This window comes from Schistocerca americana, chromosome 2 (genome assembly GCF_021461395.2).
Source record: "Schistocerca americana isolate TAMUIC-IGC-003095 chromosome 2, iqSchAmer2.1, whole genome shotgun sequence".
NCBI classification, from domain to species: domain Eukaryota; kingdom Metazoa; phylum Arthropoda; class Insecta; order Orthoptera; family Acrididae; genus Schistocerca; species Schistocerca americana.
Genome location: NC_060120.1, coordinates 120,177,065 through 120,194,662, shown reverse-complemented (window position 1 = coordinate 120,194,662; position 17,598 = coordinate 120,177,065).

The window sequence follows — 17,598 nt, the reverse complement described above, 5'->3', positions numbered from 1 at the left end:
TACATTAACCTGTGACCTGTGATGTGTGTTTTTTGTGTGGCTTTTTCCTTATTGACGCATACTGGAATTACGAAAAAAACGATATACTCGTATGTTACCTCTTCAAGAAGAAGAACTCTCACGAAAAATTCTGTTCTGTCTATCTCATTTTGAATAGCGCTACTCTCTTTGAATAAGATTACTTCCGGTTTTATTCTGGAGATATCTGTTCTGTATTACAAAGCAGTATCCAACAAAACGTCCGTCTCTCATGGTCTCGATGTGGACATGAAACTATGGTCTTCCACCATTCACACATGCGAGTTCAGAGATCGATCTATCGTTTTAGAGCATCCTACGAACCATAGATGGTCACCTGACCTATTTGACAAGTAGCTGTGGATAAGGTGATTTCATTAACTTACAGCTAGTTTTTGACATTGACGTCGATATAAATCTAAATTGGATGAGCAGAAGAATTTAACGTTGTCAAGGCTCTGTCACATCAGCGTGTAGAGCTTCCTGTAAAATTGTGTTATACTTTCCTCTGTTCTGCACTTATTCAGTGCCGCACGAGAACCTTGCCCAATCAGACTTGAAATGCCTTTACTCTGTGTATCCTATTGGAAACATGTTCTACCGTAACTATCAGCGTGGCCTGCTATTTAATGTTTCCGATGCGTTTTTCGTTTTCTTTTCGTAGACAGTACCATAAGAGACACATAACATATGATTAATATATCTGTATGAGGGGGATTTAATTACAATTCGTGATGGCTTCTGCTATCGTATCTATTCCACTTTGTAGTCTCTTCATGTGTATTTTGTACCTTGTGTGGAAAAGGATGATGCATCGGCAATGCCAATGGAATTTATATCACAACATGTTGTAGCACAACTGTATTAATCGTTTAGTAGCCAATAATATTGAGAACAGAATAAGATTTTATGAGTGTTTCAACATTATATGAATTATGGTGGAAAGTCTCGCTTTTTGCGAAACCTGCTAATTCATCGATATAACGTTGCACTGTAAGCTGGTTGCTTTTTCATAAGTAAACAGCGAGTTCTAAGCTCCCACAGAGCTGAGATACACTGAAAAGTTGTTTACAGAGCTATACGACAGTGTAATGTAAATATATTTGAGTGTAGCGTATAAGTTGTTTACAGAACTGAGCGAAGAGGATCGCTTTGTATACTGCGATCTTAAAATTTCCTGAGATTTAGTGGACACAGTAGTCCCGCATCTCAAGTAGCTATCATTGGAAGACTAAAAGTCAACGTATATTTAGGACTGCGGTGTCTGGCAGTTTTTGCTTGAGGCGTTTAAGAAATCAGAAGGGAACACGTCATGGAACTTTATCGAGGGTGTGCCTTGATGGAACGCCACTTTGCAAATATTACACTGTTCGAAAAAGAAGTACCAGTACCAAGAAATAACGTGGAGTAATGAAATTTCGGGAATACGTTTGTCTAGGTAATGTATTTAAGTGATTAACGTTGCGAGAAAAGCCGTTCCAAATGTGAGATGCTAGTACATTAATAACTGGTGTAACCACCAGAATATTGAACGCAAGCATGCCAACATGCATTATTCTGTAGTACAGGTGCCGGATGTCAGTGTGTGGGATGGAGTTCCGCGCCTTTTGCACATGGTCAGTTAATATACGAACAGTAAGGCCCTGATGTTGATTGTGGATAGGCTGAGTTGTCGTCCGGTGATGTCCCATACGTGCTCGATTAGAGGCAGATCTGGTGACTGAGCAGGACAAGGAAACATGTCGACGCTCTGTAGAGCATGTTGGGTTACAACAGCGGTACGTGAGCGAGCGTTACCCTGTTGCAAAACCCCCGGAAAGATGATCATGAATGCAACCACAACAAGTCGAATCACCAGACTGATGTACTGTTTTGCAGTCACACGGCGTGTGATAACAACGAAATAGCACCCCAGACCATAACTCCAGGTATAGGTCCAATGTGTCTAGCACGCGAACAGGTTGGTTCCAGTCACTCAACTGGCCTCCTACTAACCGAGACAAAGCCATCACTGGCACCGAGACAGAACCAAGTTTCATCAATAAACACATCTGGTCTCCACCCTCCCCTCCAATTGGATCTCGCTTGACACCAATGAAGTCGCAAACGGTGGTGGTTTGGGGTCAGTGGATAGTATGCTACAGCGTGTCTGGCTCGAAGGTGTCCTTGAAGTAACCGATATGTAGCGGTTCGTTGTGTCACTGCGGTGCCAGTTGCTGTTGCAGATACCTTACGATGAGGCAGAGCAATGCCCCGGACACAATGGTCATCCCTCTCGGTAGTGCCACGTAGGTCTGCCGATATTTTTGAAAATATCGGGAATCCAATGCTTCCATGGTTTTAAAAATATCATTACCGTCTCCCGATATATCGAGAAAATGCATGGACGAATATGGACGAATCGATTGTCGACGGGAAAGATATCGACGTTGAGTCGTAGCGCCGTATACCGATCCTGGCTTGGAGGTGGTTAAGTGGGAGATGTGTCTCAAAGCTGGATAGTGACAGATGGTGACGCGAGACTGGACGCGCAAGTAGTTTATGTATCAGCCGACAGAGGACAGTATTGGATAGGGGACTGAGATTTAGTTTCGATTGTGCCCCCTAGAGTGCAATAAAGTAATAGAATGTTTTTCATAAACTGTTGTAGTATTTTCATAAGGTGTTATTATGTCTTTTTGTGTACGTAAAATGTTATAAATGTGTTTTAGCAGTATGAATGATGCGAGAGTGTGGTTTAAGGTTAATATGAAGATAATTGTTTAACGAGTTACGATGTGGGATTTAGTGTGGGAACATTTCGAAGAAGTATGGATGTGGACAAATGGGATTTTTGTAGAATAGATTTGTAAAGTGAGTTTGTGGTAAAGGGAAAGTTAATTCACGTATAAATGACAATAGTGAATAACTTTATGCATAAACAAAACTTCAGCATATTAGAAAATTACGTCGGTAGAAAGTGTACTCGTCGGGTTTACTATTTTGCGATTGGTTATTGATGAAAAGCGCGGACTGACGCGAGAGAATGTTGTTTTGTTATTGGCTGTGGAGTAAACTGACCAGTGGTAAAGCAATATTCTTCGCGCGCCTTTCTCTGCTGATGGAGAAGACTTAGAGTATTCTAGGGAGGAGTCGGAGCCTAGCCATGAAACAGATCGGACGTGTGTAGTAGTAGTTCCGATGGAAATGACAAGTTGCCGGATCTAGCAGTGTTTCATACATCGGAAGTGTTGTAAAGTGACGGCACAATTATTCCGATGGGTGAATAGAAATTTCGGAATTTTTAAGTCAATTTTGTGACAAGAAAAGACATAAATTCCGCGTGGAGTATTGAGCAGGTCGGTGGCTAAAAACTATGACTGTATTAGGTACCGACAGTCTTAATATTTGGCGAGCATTCTCAATCACAAACAATCCATTTTTTTTGTAGCTATTACGTTTTCGGGGAATGCAACACTGTAAACGTGCTAACGTGAGTGAAAGGGATTGTGAGTGAATGTGTTAAGACTAGCACGGGCTTGGCAGTGATACTTGTTCACCTAAATTTCAGAATATATTAATTAAGGACAAAATTTTCAACCTTTCATTTCGTGTGAAAACTTTCTCCCGAAACGTGGATTAGTGACTTTAATCGCAGCCTGGTTCACGTCGAAGTACAGTAGGTTTCGCTCGGCTTCCCTACTGATGATCTGCTGAGACAATGTTCACAGGTAGGTGCAGGTTCGTGACGCGACGGAAGGAACCGCGCCGCCGCTACGTACTGGCCCGTAAAAATATCGGTGACACATTGTAAATAAATACACTGCCGGTTTTAGAGCTGTATATTTAAGTACTGACTTATTATTAGGTGTTCTATACATCAAGAAACTAGCAGCCTGCCTTCCTCCCTTAGAGCAAGAATTGAAAGGAAAACTATGCACGCTCGCGCTTGGCCATAACCACTTTGCAAACAACGGTAACTGCATGTAAGTGGCACAATGAAACGTGTCCGATGAGTCCATGCCTCGGTTCCGTCACATATCGGATGTGTACGGAATACTTCATGTCAGCTCCCCTGCTTTCTATTTCTGCCAACGCCAGTGACCTAGTAGCTGTAGTGTTAAATTTGCGTGGTGAAGCTAAACGTTGCGGTTTCTGTTGGTAGCGCCGAGCGCCGATTACGTCAGTATTTCACGTCACACGGCTCCGCCCACTGCAAAGACCTGTCTTGTCATTTAGATTTTTGTTCATCATTTTCAGCAACTGTTTTTGAAAACTACTGATGTGAAGGAAATAGCATACTAGTTGGGTTAAGATTTAATTTTTTTTAACGCAGAGGAAGTGCTATTTCTCCACGTCGGAAAAAATGGTTCAAAAGTCTCTAAGCACTATGGGACTTAACATCTGAGGTCATCAGTCCCCTAAACTAAGAACTACTTAAACCTAACTAACCTAAGGACATCAAACACATCCATGCCCGAGGCATGATTCGAAACTGCGACCGTAGCACCAGCGCGGATCCGGACTGAGGCGCCTAGAACCGCTCGGCCACAGACCCCTAGACTTAGAAATACTTAAACCTAACTAACCTAAGGACATCAAACACATCCATGCCCGAGGCAGGATTCGAAACTGCGACCGTAGCACCAGCGCGGATCCGGACTGAAGCGCCTAGAACCGCTCGGCCGCAGCAGCCGGCCACGTCGGAAAACTTGTTATTCCATTCACCAACCACCCTCTCCCCAGTGCAATTCTTTTGTGTCACATGTACTTGCTGCACACACTCAAAGAGAACGATTGGACGTGACGAAAGCTCGTTAAGTAGTAGACTCCTTCATACAGTGAAAGTAATACTATGTTCTACTACAACTTCAAAACAACTTCAAATATATACCGAAAATTTGGAAAAAATATAAAATAAAAATATCGGCACTCGATATTGCCAATTTGATATAGATATATCGGGGAAAAGATATCGCCGAGAAATATCATTATATTTTTTGTAAAAGAAAACGACATATCGATATTTTATCAGCAACCCCATTGCCACGTGACCGTCCGGGACCGGGTCTTCTTGCGACCGTTATTCCCATGACCACTGCTGCTAGCAATAACGTGCAGTCGCTACATTCCCGCCACGTCTTTCTGCAGTATCGGAGAAGGAACATACAGCTTCTCGTAGCTGTATTACACGACCTCGATCAAACTCAGTTCTTTCTTTCTTTTGCTGGTGCCTTGTCCTGCTGTTTCGCAGGGTCGGCACGGCTAGGAACGGATTTGAAAAGGTTAGTTCTAAGGGGTGGCCGGATGCCCTTCCTGCCGCCACCCCGTACCCCCCAGGACGGAATTAGTGGGCCCCAGCTGTCTGTGTCTAGTGTAGCCCATGGAATAGTGCGAGCGTGTTCAGATGTCTGCGAGTCGTGTAACTGAGGCGGAACGTGGGGCCAAGCTCGGTATTCACCTAGCAGGATGTGGAAAACCGCCTAAACGCCACATCCAGGCTGGCCGACACACTGGCCGCCGCCGGTAATCCGCAGGGCGGATCGATCCTGGGCCGGCGCGCCTACCCGAGTCCAGGAAGCAGCGCAATAGTGCTCTCGGCTAACCTGGCGGGTTCTCGATCAAACTCAGTGAGGTGTTGATAATGGCGCTATTGTCACCTTAAAGGCATTCTTGACTAACATCAAAAAAGCACGTCCAATGAAAAAAGTGACTAACACACACGACCATTACAGCGTGTATGTAATGTAAACCTGATTTGCGTCCTCGTAGTGGTGCTACAAGCGCCACTGTTATGCGTCAGGAGCGAAATATGAATGGAGATAATCAACTTTCGTCTGTGTTGCACAGTTCCTTCTTGGTGTTGTGCTTTTTTCCGGTCATTGTACTGTGACTGTAGAAGCAGCTGAACCAATGTCCCTTTTAATCAGCGCTGTTACCCTTGACGTGGGAACAGAAAGAGATGCTCCGACATTGGTGAACTCACGAGATCCCTTGTTATACGCAATACCGCCTGTTGTCCGTGCTGTCCTGAACTAACTCCATGCAGAGCGTGGTAGGCTACACAGCTGGACACCACGATCTCCAGATCTGTAACCCATTCAAAAGACATGATCAAAGATTGCCAAGAAACTGACCCACCACTACTTGCCAGCTACCACGATGGCCTAGAGTTGAAGCAGCATGGAATGACGTGCCTGTGTTTGTCATCTAAGAGCAGTTCTACGCGATGCTTAGTCGGGTGACAGCCACTGGTTCTGCCGGATGTGGCAGCTTCGAGTACTAAATTCCGCACTGTCTATACCACAACTAACCTACAAATTTGACCATGCACGCTCAGTAAATAAAATATGAGTTTTAAGGTCCCGAACCTCAATTAGTAAAAACACAACCTTTATAAAATCACATTGTTGTCCGTCTATGTGTCTGTCTGTCTGTCCGATTATTAAGAAGCAACAATGAAATTTGTGCCACATGATAAGGTCTAAGGTCCCTTGGCACCGTAAAAAAATTAAGCTTCAAAATGAACTCAGACAAAAGATGTTGCCACTTATAACACATGTTTTCATACTCGCAAACTCTCTTATGAACATCAGTGAACTACTTCCTGTTGACCTAGTCAAAAAATTTGGCAAGAAGCTTGGTTTGACAGTACAAGCAAGGAAAATGCGAAAATTGTTAATTTGTTATTTATGTCACACGAAAAAATATTCTTTTAGTCATTTGTTATCCGACTGTCTACCCATTCGTTTGTGAAGAACCTTTTTTCTCAGGAACGGTTAGACGTGTCATGTTGAAATTTACGTCTCTTACTAAAGCCTGTGGTGTCTTGATAGTGTAAGATCTGTAAAATTAGAAGCCTGGGCATTCAACAGATAGAGGCTGTTCGTATCATATACACTACCGGCCATTAAAATTGCTACACCACGAAGATGACGTGCTACAGACGCGAAATTTAACCGACAGGAAGAAGATGCTGTGATATGCAAATGATTAGATTTTCAGAGCATTCACACAAGGTTGGCGCCGGTGGCGACACCTACAACGTGCTGACATGAGGAAAGTTTATAACCGATTTCTCATACACAAACAGCAGTTGACCGGCGTTGCCTGGTGAAACGTTGTTGTGATGCCTCGTGCAAGGAGAAGAAATGCGTACCATCACGTTTCCGACTTTGATAAAGGTCGGATTGTAGCCTATCGCGAATGTGGTTTATCGTATCGCGACATTGCTGCTCGCGTTGGTCGAGATCCAATGACTGTTAGCAGAATATGGAATAGGTGGGTTCAGGAGGGTAATACGAAACGCCGTGCTGGATCCCAACGGCCTCGTATCACTATCAGTCGAGATGACAGGCATCTTATCCGCATGGCTGTAACGGACCGTGCAGCCACGTCTCGATCCCTCAGACAACAGATGGGGACGTTTCCAAGACAACAACCATCTGCACGAACAGTTCGACGACGTTTGCAGCAACATGGCTTACAGCCCGGAGACCATGGCTGCGGTTACCCTTGACACTGCATCACAGACAGCAGCGCCTGCGATGGTGTACTCAACGACCAACCTGGGTGCACGAATGACAAAACATTATTTTTTCGGATGAATCCAGGTTCTGTTTACAGCATCTGCTGAAGTGAAATGTAACGTCCACTGTTCAAACTGCCGTCAATGCGAACAAGTGTTGACCCGGACGTGTAACCAATGGCACCCCATACCATCACGCTGGGTGATACGTCAGTATGGCGATGACGAATACACGCTTCGAATGTGCGTTGACCGCGATGTCGCCAAACACGGATGCGACCATCATGATGCTGTAAACAGAACCTGGATTCATCCGAAAAAATGACGTTTTGCCATTCGTACACCCAGGTTCGCCGTTGAGTACACCATCGCAGGCGCTCCTGTCTGTGATACACCGTCAAGGGTAACCACTGCCATGGTCTCCGAGCTGATAGTCCATGCTGCTGCAAACGTCGTCGAACTGTTCGTGCAGATGGTTGTTTTCTTGCAAACGTCACCATCTGTTGACCCAGGGATCGAGACGTGCCTGCACGATCCGATACAGCCATGTAGATAAGATGCCTGTCATCTCGACTGCTAGTGATACGAGGCCGTTGGGATCCAGCACGGCGTTCCTTATTACCCTCCTGAACCCACCTATTCCATATTCTGCTAACAGTCATTGGATCTCGACCAACGCGAGCAGCTATGTCGCGATACGATAAACCGCAATCGCGATAGGCTATAATCCGACCTTTATCAAAGTCGGAAACGTGATGGTACGCATTTCTTCTCCTTGCATCACAACAACGTTTCACCAGGCAACACCGGTCAACTGCTGTTTGTGCATGAGAAATCGGTTATAAACTTTCCTCATGTCAGCACGTTGTAGGTGTCGCCAGCGGCGCCAACCTTGTGTGAATGCTCTGAAAATCTAATCATTTGCATCTCACAGCATCTTCTTCCTGGCGGTTAAATTTCGTGTCTGTAGCACGTCATCTTCGCCGTGTAGCAATTTTAATGGCCAGTAGTGTATCTCGCAGCCTGCTACAGAGGGCGCACATCTGCATGGTATGTATACCTTTCCGTCGACGAATATCATCTGTGGTCCCGACTAGCAAACATACTGCCGCCGCGATGGAACGCATGAGGCGCATTAGGAATCATGTTCTCAGTTTATTAGCTCATGTCGAGAGTGGTTTCGAAGATACGTGGCTCAAATGTCAGTAGAAAGGAGAGAATTTGAACGACTGCATGCCTGAAAATTAGAAGATTACTAGCTACACTATGCAGTGTTACCAACGGTTAATCAGTCACTTATGCAGAAATATTAACGCCATCACAAATGTTATCTCTTGGAGGTATTGAGATGCGAACCGTTTGCGACCCAGCAAACCACGCGACATTGGGAAAAACCTCAATATTTTGAGTCGATGGGAGAAGCTGACAAAACACATGTCACTCACAACTCGTCGTTTACGTACGAAAAAAAATTTACGCGACGGAGTCGTGGATTACAAAGTATGCTATGAAACGGAATAAAAAATTTCGCGATTGTTTGCGACATGCCTAGCACGAAAAAGATCATGATACTCAGGACGAGCCAATCAGGGCTGTGTTGTGGGTGATCGAACACTTCCCATCGAAAAGGCTGCAGGAGCGTCTTCACTGCCTCTGCAGAGTGCGGCTGAGAATTGCCATGAAGAGGGAAGTGCGTGGCAGTTGTGTTAGGAGGGCTGCATTCATTCACGCGAAGCCTCTCAGCGGGCCCTCTTACTTGGCGGGAGACATCGTTTACTCGCTCACAGTGCGCTTTCAACTAAAAAGAGCGTCTTGATGTGATCGACGGTCATACTAGAGACACTACCCAACGTATCCGTGCAAAGCTTCATCAGGTTTTCAATGTGGTGGCCATTTCGTGAGCGATCGGAACTTACTCTCTGGACAGCCCTCGTATATATAGAGATTTCGAGTTCTAGATACACGCGAGCAGCTGATGTAGAACTGTCTGTGCGGAAAACATGGTATGCCCAGATGAATATCTGTCACTTTTAACGTTTGTCCTTGGCTCTTTTTTTTAATTTTTTTTAGCTGTCGTAATACTATCACAATCCATTACACTTGCAAAATATTCTACGTTTTGCGAAATATTTCTACATTGTTATGAGTGCCGCGCGACTGCTACGGTCGCAGGTTCGAATCCTGCCTCGGGCATGGATGTGTGTGATGTCCTTAGGTTAGTTAGGTTTAAGTACACTCCTGGAAATTGAAATAAGAACACCGTGAATTCATTGTTCCAGGAAGGGGAAACTTTATTGACACATTCCTGGGGTCAGATACATCACATGATCACACTGACAGAACCACAGGCAAATAGACACAGGCAACAGAGCATGCACAATGTCGGCACTAGTACAGTGTATATCCACCTTTCGCAGCAATGCAGGCTGCTATTCTCCCATGGAGACGATCGTAGAGATGCTGGATGTAGTCCTGTCGAACGGCTACCCATGCCATTGCCACCTGGCGCCTCAGTTGGACCAGCGTTCGTGCTGGACGTGCAGACCGCGTGAGACGACGCTTCATCCAGTCCCAAACATGCGCAATGGGGGACAGATCCGGAGATCTTGCTGGCCAGGGTAGTTGACTTACACCTTCTAGAGCACGTTGGGTGGCACGGGATACATGCGGACGTGCGTTGTCCTGTTGGAACAGCAAGTTCCCTTGCCGGTCTAGGAATGGTAGAACGATGGGTTCGATGACGGTTTGGATGTACCGTGCACTATTCAGTGTCCCCTCGACGATCACCAGTGGTGTACGGCCAGTGTAGGAGATCGCTCCCCACACCATGATGCCGGGTGTTGGCCCTGTGTGCCTCGGTCGTATGCAGTCCTGATTGTGGCGCTCACCTGCACGGCGCCAAACACGCATACGACCATCATTGGCACCAAGGCAGAAGCGACTCTCATCGCTGAAGACGACACGTCTCCATTCGTCCCTCCATTCACGCCTGTCGCGACACCACTGGAGGCGGGCTGCACGATGTTGGGGCGTGAGCGGAAGACGGCCTAACGGTGTGCGGGACCGTAGCCCAGCTTCATGGAGACGGTTGCGAATGGTCCTCGCCGATACCCCAGGAGCAACAGTGTCCCTAATTTGCTGGGAAGTGGCGGTGCGGTCCCCTACGGCACTGCGTAGGATCCTACGGTCTTGGCATGCATCCGTGCGTCGCTGCGGTCCGGTCCCAGGTCGACGGGCACGTGCACCTTCCTCCGACCACTGGCGACAACATCGATGTACTGTGGAGACCTCACGCCCCACGTGTTGAGCAATTCGGCGGTACGTCCACCCGGCCTCCCGCATGCCCACTATACGCCCTCGCTCAAAGTCCGTCAACTGCACATATGGTTCACGTCCACGCTGTCGCGGCATGCTACCAGTGTTAAAGACTGCGATGGAGCTCCGTATGCCACGGCAAACTGGCTGACACTGACGGCGGCGGTGCACAAATGCTGCGCAGCTAGCGCCATTCGACGGCCAACACCGCGGTTCCTGGTGTGTCCGCTGTGCCGTGCGTGTGATCATTGCTTGTACAGCCCTCTCGCAGTGTCCGGAGCAAGTATGGTGGGTCTGACACACCGGTGTCAATGTGTTCTTTTTTCCATTTCCAGGAGTGTAGTTCTAAGTTCTGGGGGACTGATGACCATAGATGTTTAGTCCCATAGTGCTCAGAGCCATTTGAAACGTTTTGTTATGAGGTTTAGTAATGATTTTATCTTACAGGAAATCTTCTACTATCCTAGATTATGTATGAACTTATTTCATTTGTCAAAACAATTAAAAACTAATCTCTACACTAAGCTTAATGCATTCATTTGAAAATTAACTTTCATGTATGACCTTTTAGTCACGTTGACCATCCCGCTGGAACAGTAGTCACGTTGACCATTCCATGGGAATACTGATTTTTTTCGGAATCAGAGGTAGCCTATGTGTTAATTCAGGGTATAGGCTATTTCCATTCCAAAGTACATCCAAATGTATCCAGACATTTCATCATGGAGTAAAAAACATACTAACTTGACGAAGAAAGAAAATAAGCAATTTCTCGCAAACACTATAAAATTTGTTCTAGCAGCAACGTCATCTGACCTCACGATTGTGGCTGTTACCAACGGATACGCTTGCACGCCATAATCAAATCCAGCCTCACTAAAAGCCTACCACGTTCAACATGTAAAGGCACACAGTGTCTCTGTCGTACAGCATTTAAATGACACCATCATTGTGGGTCTTCAAGCGTCTAATAAGCTATACGATACGAACGACGCTCAGCGGCTAAGACGCAGCAGGCTTGAATAGAAGTATAGATTAAACACTGCAAGACTGCCCTGGTCTTGATATGACGGACTACAGGCGACTATATGTTTACACCCTGCCAGCAATCACTTTAACCCGTAAGACTTCCATTTGGGTCTACCTCGTCATGTGTCTCCTAGATTGACTGTGCTCTCTGATAGTTATTGTTGTTGCTTGCCTGTACTAGAGGTTGTAACCAGATTTCTGTCCCCGGTAAGTGCTTTGAGATGTTCCCCTCCCTAACAGCTGCACATGGCTTCAAACCCCAAACGTCCTCTGCAAGTTTTACTGTTAAATAACGAAGCCGCCTGCTTGTTCTCAACTCCAGAAAATACTATTTGATGGAGAGCTACCGTAAAGATCCAGCATACATTAACAATATACATGGTCCTATCAATGCCTGCTCATGTTGATAATCTCCTGTCGTCTCACAAGAAATGAGGTCTGGGTGTAACAATAACGTTAAAGAATAGCGTTGAGTATGAAAATAAGTGGGTGAATGACTTGTCCTTGATTGTGTAAGCATTGTGTTCGTTACGTTGAATCTATTATATTGGACATTAATAAAAGCATTTTCACAAGTACGATATAGTTCAAAACTGATGCGCGGAGTGGCTGCGCGGTTTGAGGCGCCATGTCACGGATTGCACGGCCCCTCCCGCCGGAGGTTCGAGTCCTCCTCGGACATGGGTGTATGTGTTCAGTAGTGTGTAAGTCTGGGGACCGGTGACCTCAGCAAGTTGGTCCCTTAGGAATTCACACACATCTGAACATTTTTCAAAACTCAAAGAGTAAATATGTAGCTTTCTTTAAGAGTAATTATTGTTACACAATTCGCGTTATATTCTTGAAATCAGTAAGTATTTTGTACTACACGCTTTCAAAGGTAGGCTATGTGTTAATTCAAAGTATAAGCTAATTCCATTCCAATTTTTTTTGCAAATCCGTGCAGCCGTTTCAGCCTGAAGGAGTAACAAACATACTCGTACATACAAACTTTCCATTTATAGCACACATTTAGGCGACAAAAGTCATGGGGTAGTGATATGCGCGTATACAGATGGCGGTAACATCACGTGCACAAGCTATATGAGGACTGTGTATTGGCGGAGCTCTCATTTGTATTCAGGTGATTCATGTAAGGTGGTTTCCGACGTCATTATGGCCGCACGGTATGAACTAACAGTCTTGGACTGCGGAATGGTAGTAGGAGCTAGACACAAGGGACTTTCCATTTCGCAAATATTTAGGGACTTCCGAACTACGAGATCCACAGCGTCAAGAACTCTCAACCACGAACAATGTACTGACCGACGGCCTTCACTTAATGACCGAGAGCAGTGGCTTCTGTGTACAGTTGTTAGTGATAAACAACCAAGCAACACTGCATGAAATAATTGCAGAAATCGATGTGGGACGTACAACGAACGTATTCGTTAGGACAGTGCGGCGAATTTTGGCGCTAATGGTCTATGGCAGCAGACGACAGACGGGAGTGCCTTTGGTAACAGCATGACGCTGCCCTCAGTGCCTCTCTTGGGCTCGTGCCCATATCGGTTGGACCCTAGACAACTGGAAAATCGTGGCCTGGTCAGACGAGTCCCGATTTGAGTTGGTAAGAGCTGATGGTAGGGTTCGAGTGTGGCGCAGACCACACGAAGCCATAGGCCTAAGTTGCCAACAAGGCGTTGTTGGTGGTAGTGGCTCCGTAATGGTATGGGCTGTGTTCACATCAAATGGACTGGGTTCTCTGGTGCAACTGAGCCGATCATTGACCGGGAATGTTTACATTCACCTTTTGGAGACTATTTTCGAGCTATTCATCGACTTCATGTTCCCAAACAGCGATGGAATTTTTATGGGTGACAATGCGCCTTATCACTGGGCTCCAGTTGTTCGCGACTGTTTTGAAGAACATTCTGGACAGTCGGAGCGAAAGATTTGGCCAATCATCGAACATCTATAGGCCATAATAAAGAGGTCAGTTCGTGCACAAAATCATGCACCGGCAACACTTTCGCAATCATGGACGGCTATAGAGGCAGCATGGCTCAATATTTCTGCAGGTGACTTCGACTTGTTGAGTCCATGCCACGTCGAGTTGCTACCCTACATCGGGAAAAAGGAGGTACGAAACGATATTATGACGTATCCCATGACGTTTGTCTCCTCAGTGGATATGGGGTCCAATACAACGTGAAAATCTGAGAATGCATATCAATGAAACTAGTAGTAGTAGTAGTTGGTGTTAGAGCTGCACCTTTTTTAGATTGAAGTCAGCTGATAGGTATACCTGCTTAAAGGAAGCCCCTCTGACTAAGGGCTCACCTTCCGAGAATGTAATGTTTCCAAGTAGAGAAGGAATTAGCATATTTCATCAAAATATAAGAGGTATTACAGATAAGGTTAGTGAACTGCTTATAGATGTTGACTCTGAAATTACTGGTAAATCAGAACACCACTTAAATAATTTGACAATTCAGAGGCTTCGTTTACTAGGATACAGATTAGCTGGCTGTTTCTCAAGGAGTTCCTTCCGGGGTGGGGGAGCTGCTATATACGTAAAAAAAAGTATTCCATTCGAGTCCATAGACGTATCACGACACTGCACTGAACAGATATTTGAATGTTGTGCAGAGGCAGTTGAATTTAGTGAAACTCTACTTCTAATTGTAGTTGTTTATATGTCCCCTAACTCCGACTTCAGAGCATTTCTGCTCAAGCTAGAGAGGGTTCTTGATTCACTTTGTAGGAAGTACCAGAAATTAGTTATGTGTGGTGACTTCAATATTAATTGTATATGATGGTGCAAAAAAAGCATGTTGGTAGATCTCCTAAATTCATATGATCTGATGCAGACTGTGTTTTTTCCAACTAGAGTTCAGGGGAACAATAGCACAGCCATAGACAATATTTTTATTCATTCTTCATTACTCTATGGGTATTCTGTTAGTAAAGGCCTGAATGGCCTTTCAGACTATGATGCACAAATTTTAATACTAAAAGTCTTTTGCACTCAAACAAATGTTATATTTAATTACAAACTATGTAGGAAAGATAATCCAACAGCAATAGAGAGTTTTTAAACCTTGTCGAGGAACAAGAGTGGCAGGATGTTTATAGTGCAGATAATATAGATGATAAATACAATGCTTTTCTTAACACATTTCTCATGCTCTTTGAGAGCTGCTTTCCATTAGAACGTTCTGAACGGGGCACTAGCAGTAATAGGCAGCCCAGGTGGCTGACTAGTGGGGTAAGGATATCTTGTAGAACAAAGCGGGAATTATATCAAATTTTAGAAGTAGTTACAATCAATCTACAGTAGCCCATTACAAACAGTATTGTAAGGTGCTTAAACATGTTATTAGGAAGGCAAAGGGAATGTGGTATGCAAACAGAATAGCTAATTCACGGGATAAAATTAAAACCATATGGTCAGTTGTGAAGGAAGTGTCTGGTCAGCAGGACAACATTGACGATATGAAGTCAGTTCGCAGTAAAAATATTTCTGTTATTGATAAATTAGATATATGTAGAGTATTTAACAATCATTTTCTGAGCATTGCTGGTTAATGAAATAAAAATTTAGTTTCTTCATGAAATCATATAACTTTCTTGGCAAATGCCTTTCCGAGATTGATATCTGAAATACTCCTCTGTGATACAGAAAAGAGGGAGATTGAGTCAATAATTAAATCACTGAAGGCTAAGGACTCTCAAGGTTATGATGGAGTGTCTAGCAGAATATTAAAGTACTGTGCTGCACATGTTAGCCCTGTATTTAGCCATATCTGTAATTTTTCCTTTAGGAATGGTCAATTTCCTGAGCGATTAAAGTACTCAGTAGTAAAGCCGCTTTATAAAAAGGGAGAAAGGGATAATGTAGATAATTGTAGACCTATTTCTATGCCATCAGTGTTTGCTAAAGCTGTTGAAAAGGCTGTGTATGTAAGGATAATTGATCATTTTATATCACACGATTTGCTATCAAATGTACAGTTTGGCTTTAGAAGTTGTTTAACAAGTGAAAATGCTGTATTCTCTTTTCTTTGTGAGGTACTGGATGCGTTAAACAAAAGGTTTCGAACGCTTGGCATATTTTTTGATTTAACTAAGGCATTTGATTGTGTTGATCACAAAATATTGCTCCAGAAGTTGGACCATTATGGAATACGGTAGCTCACAATTGGTTCACCTCCTACTTTAGCAACAGGCAGCGAAAGGTCATTATTCACAATGTTGATAACGGCTGTGATGTGGGGTCTGAGTGGGGTACTGTCAAGTGGGTGGTGTCCCAGGGATCAGTGTTGGGGCCACTCCTGTTCCTTATTTATATGAATGATATGCCCTCTAATGTTATGGGTAACTGTAAAATATATCTGTTTGCTGATGAATTAGCTTGGTAGTAAAGTATGTTTTGTGCAACATTGGCTCAGTTTCAAATAGTGGAGTACTTGACCTAAGTACATGGCTTGCAGAAAATAAACTATCGCTAAATCACAGTAAGACTCAGTTTTTACAGTTTCTAACACACAATTCAACAAAACCTGACGTTTTAATTTCACAGAACGGGCATATGATTAGTGAAACTGAACAGTTCAAATTTCTAGGTATTTAGACAGATAGTAAGCTGTCGTGGAAAGCCCACGTTCAGGATCTTGTTCAAAGACTTAATACTGCCATTTTTAATATTCGAACGGTATCAGAAGCGAGTGATCGTTCGACACGAAAATTAGTCTACTTTGCTTATTTTCATTCTCTTATGTCGTGTGGTATTATATTTTGGGGTAGCTCTTCACATTCTAAAAGGATACTTTTGGCTGAGAAACGGGTTGTTCGGGTAATAAGTGGTGTAAGTTCACATACCTCTCGTCGACCCCTGTTCACGAGTCTGGGTATTTTGACATTGGCCTCTCAATATATATATTCCTTACTGTCATTTCTTGTTAACAATATCAGCTTATTCCCACTTATTCACTCGGTTAATACTCGGCAGAAATCAAACCTGCATTTGGATCGGACTTCCGCATCTCTTGTGCAGAAAGGCGTGCAGTATACTGCCGAATTAATTTTCAGTAAGCTACCTCTCGAATTCAAAAATCTTAGCAGTAATCCACCCGCTTTAAAATCGAAACTGAAGAGTTTCCTCATGGGTCACTCCTTCTATTCTGTCGAGGAGTTCCTTGAAAAATTAAGCTGATTCTTACTGTATTGTTGATTGCTTTTACTGAAACCTATGGATTACCTTTTTTCGGGTTCATAAACATTTATTTTTATCTGTTATTACTTTTATGTTGTAATTTCATGAACTGACTGGTTCCATGACCGTGGAGATTTGATCCTCAATTTGGTCCTACGGAACTTGACGTGTGAATAAATAAAAATAGAAGGTATTTAGTACTAAAATAACGACTGCGCGAGTATAGGGTTCCGTGGCCAGTGTCATCTTCTATACAGGTAAAGATACCGATAACAAATGAGCACCGTGAAGATTGAATAATTTCAGTAACCTGGTTGACGGCATAGTCGCTGCACATTCGCTGATCAACTGTGAGTAATCCTATGGTGACATGGATAGGGACACACTTCCGGTAAGGCTGTGTACAGACAGCATTCGAGATGACGGCGTAATATGGCGAGGCAGCTGTGCAACCAGCGACAGTAGCATCTCAGGCGAAGCCAGACGAACGTCGCAGGCGCCCCGCTGCAGATAGCGCTGTCGAGTGGCTGCC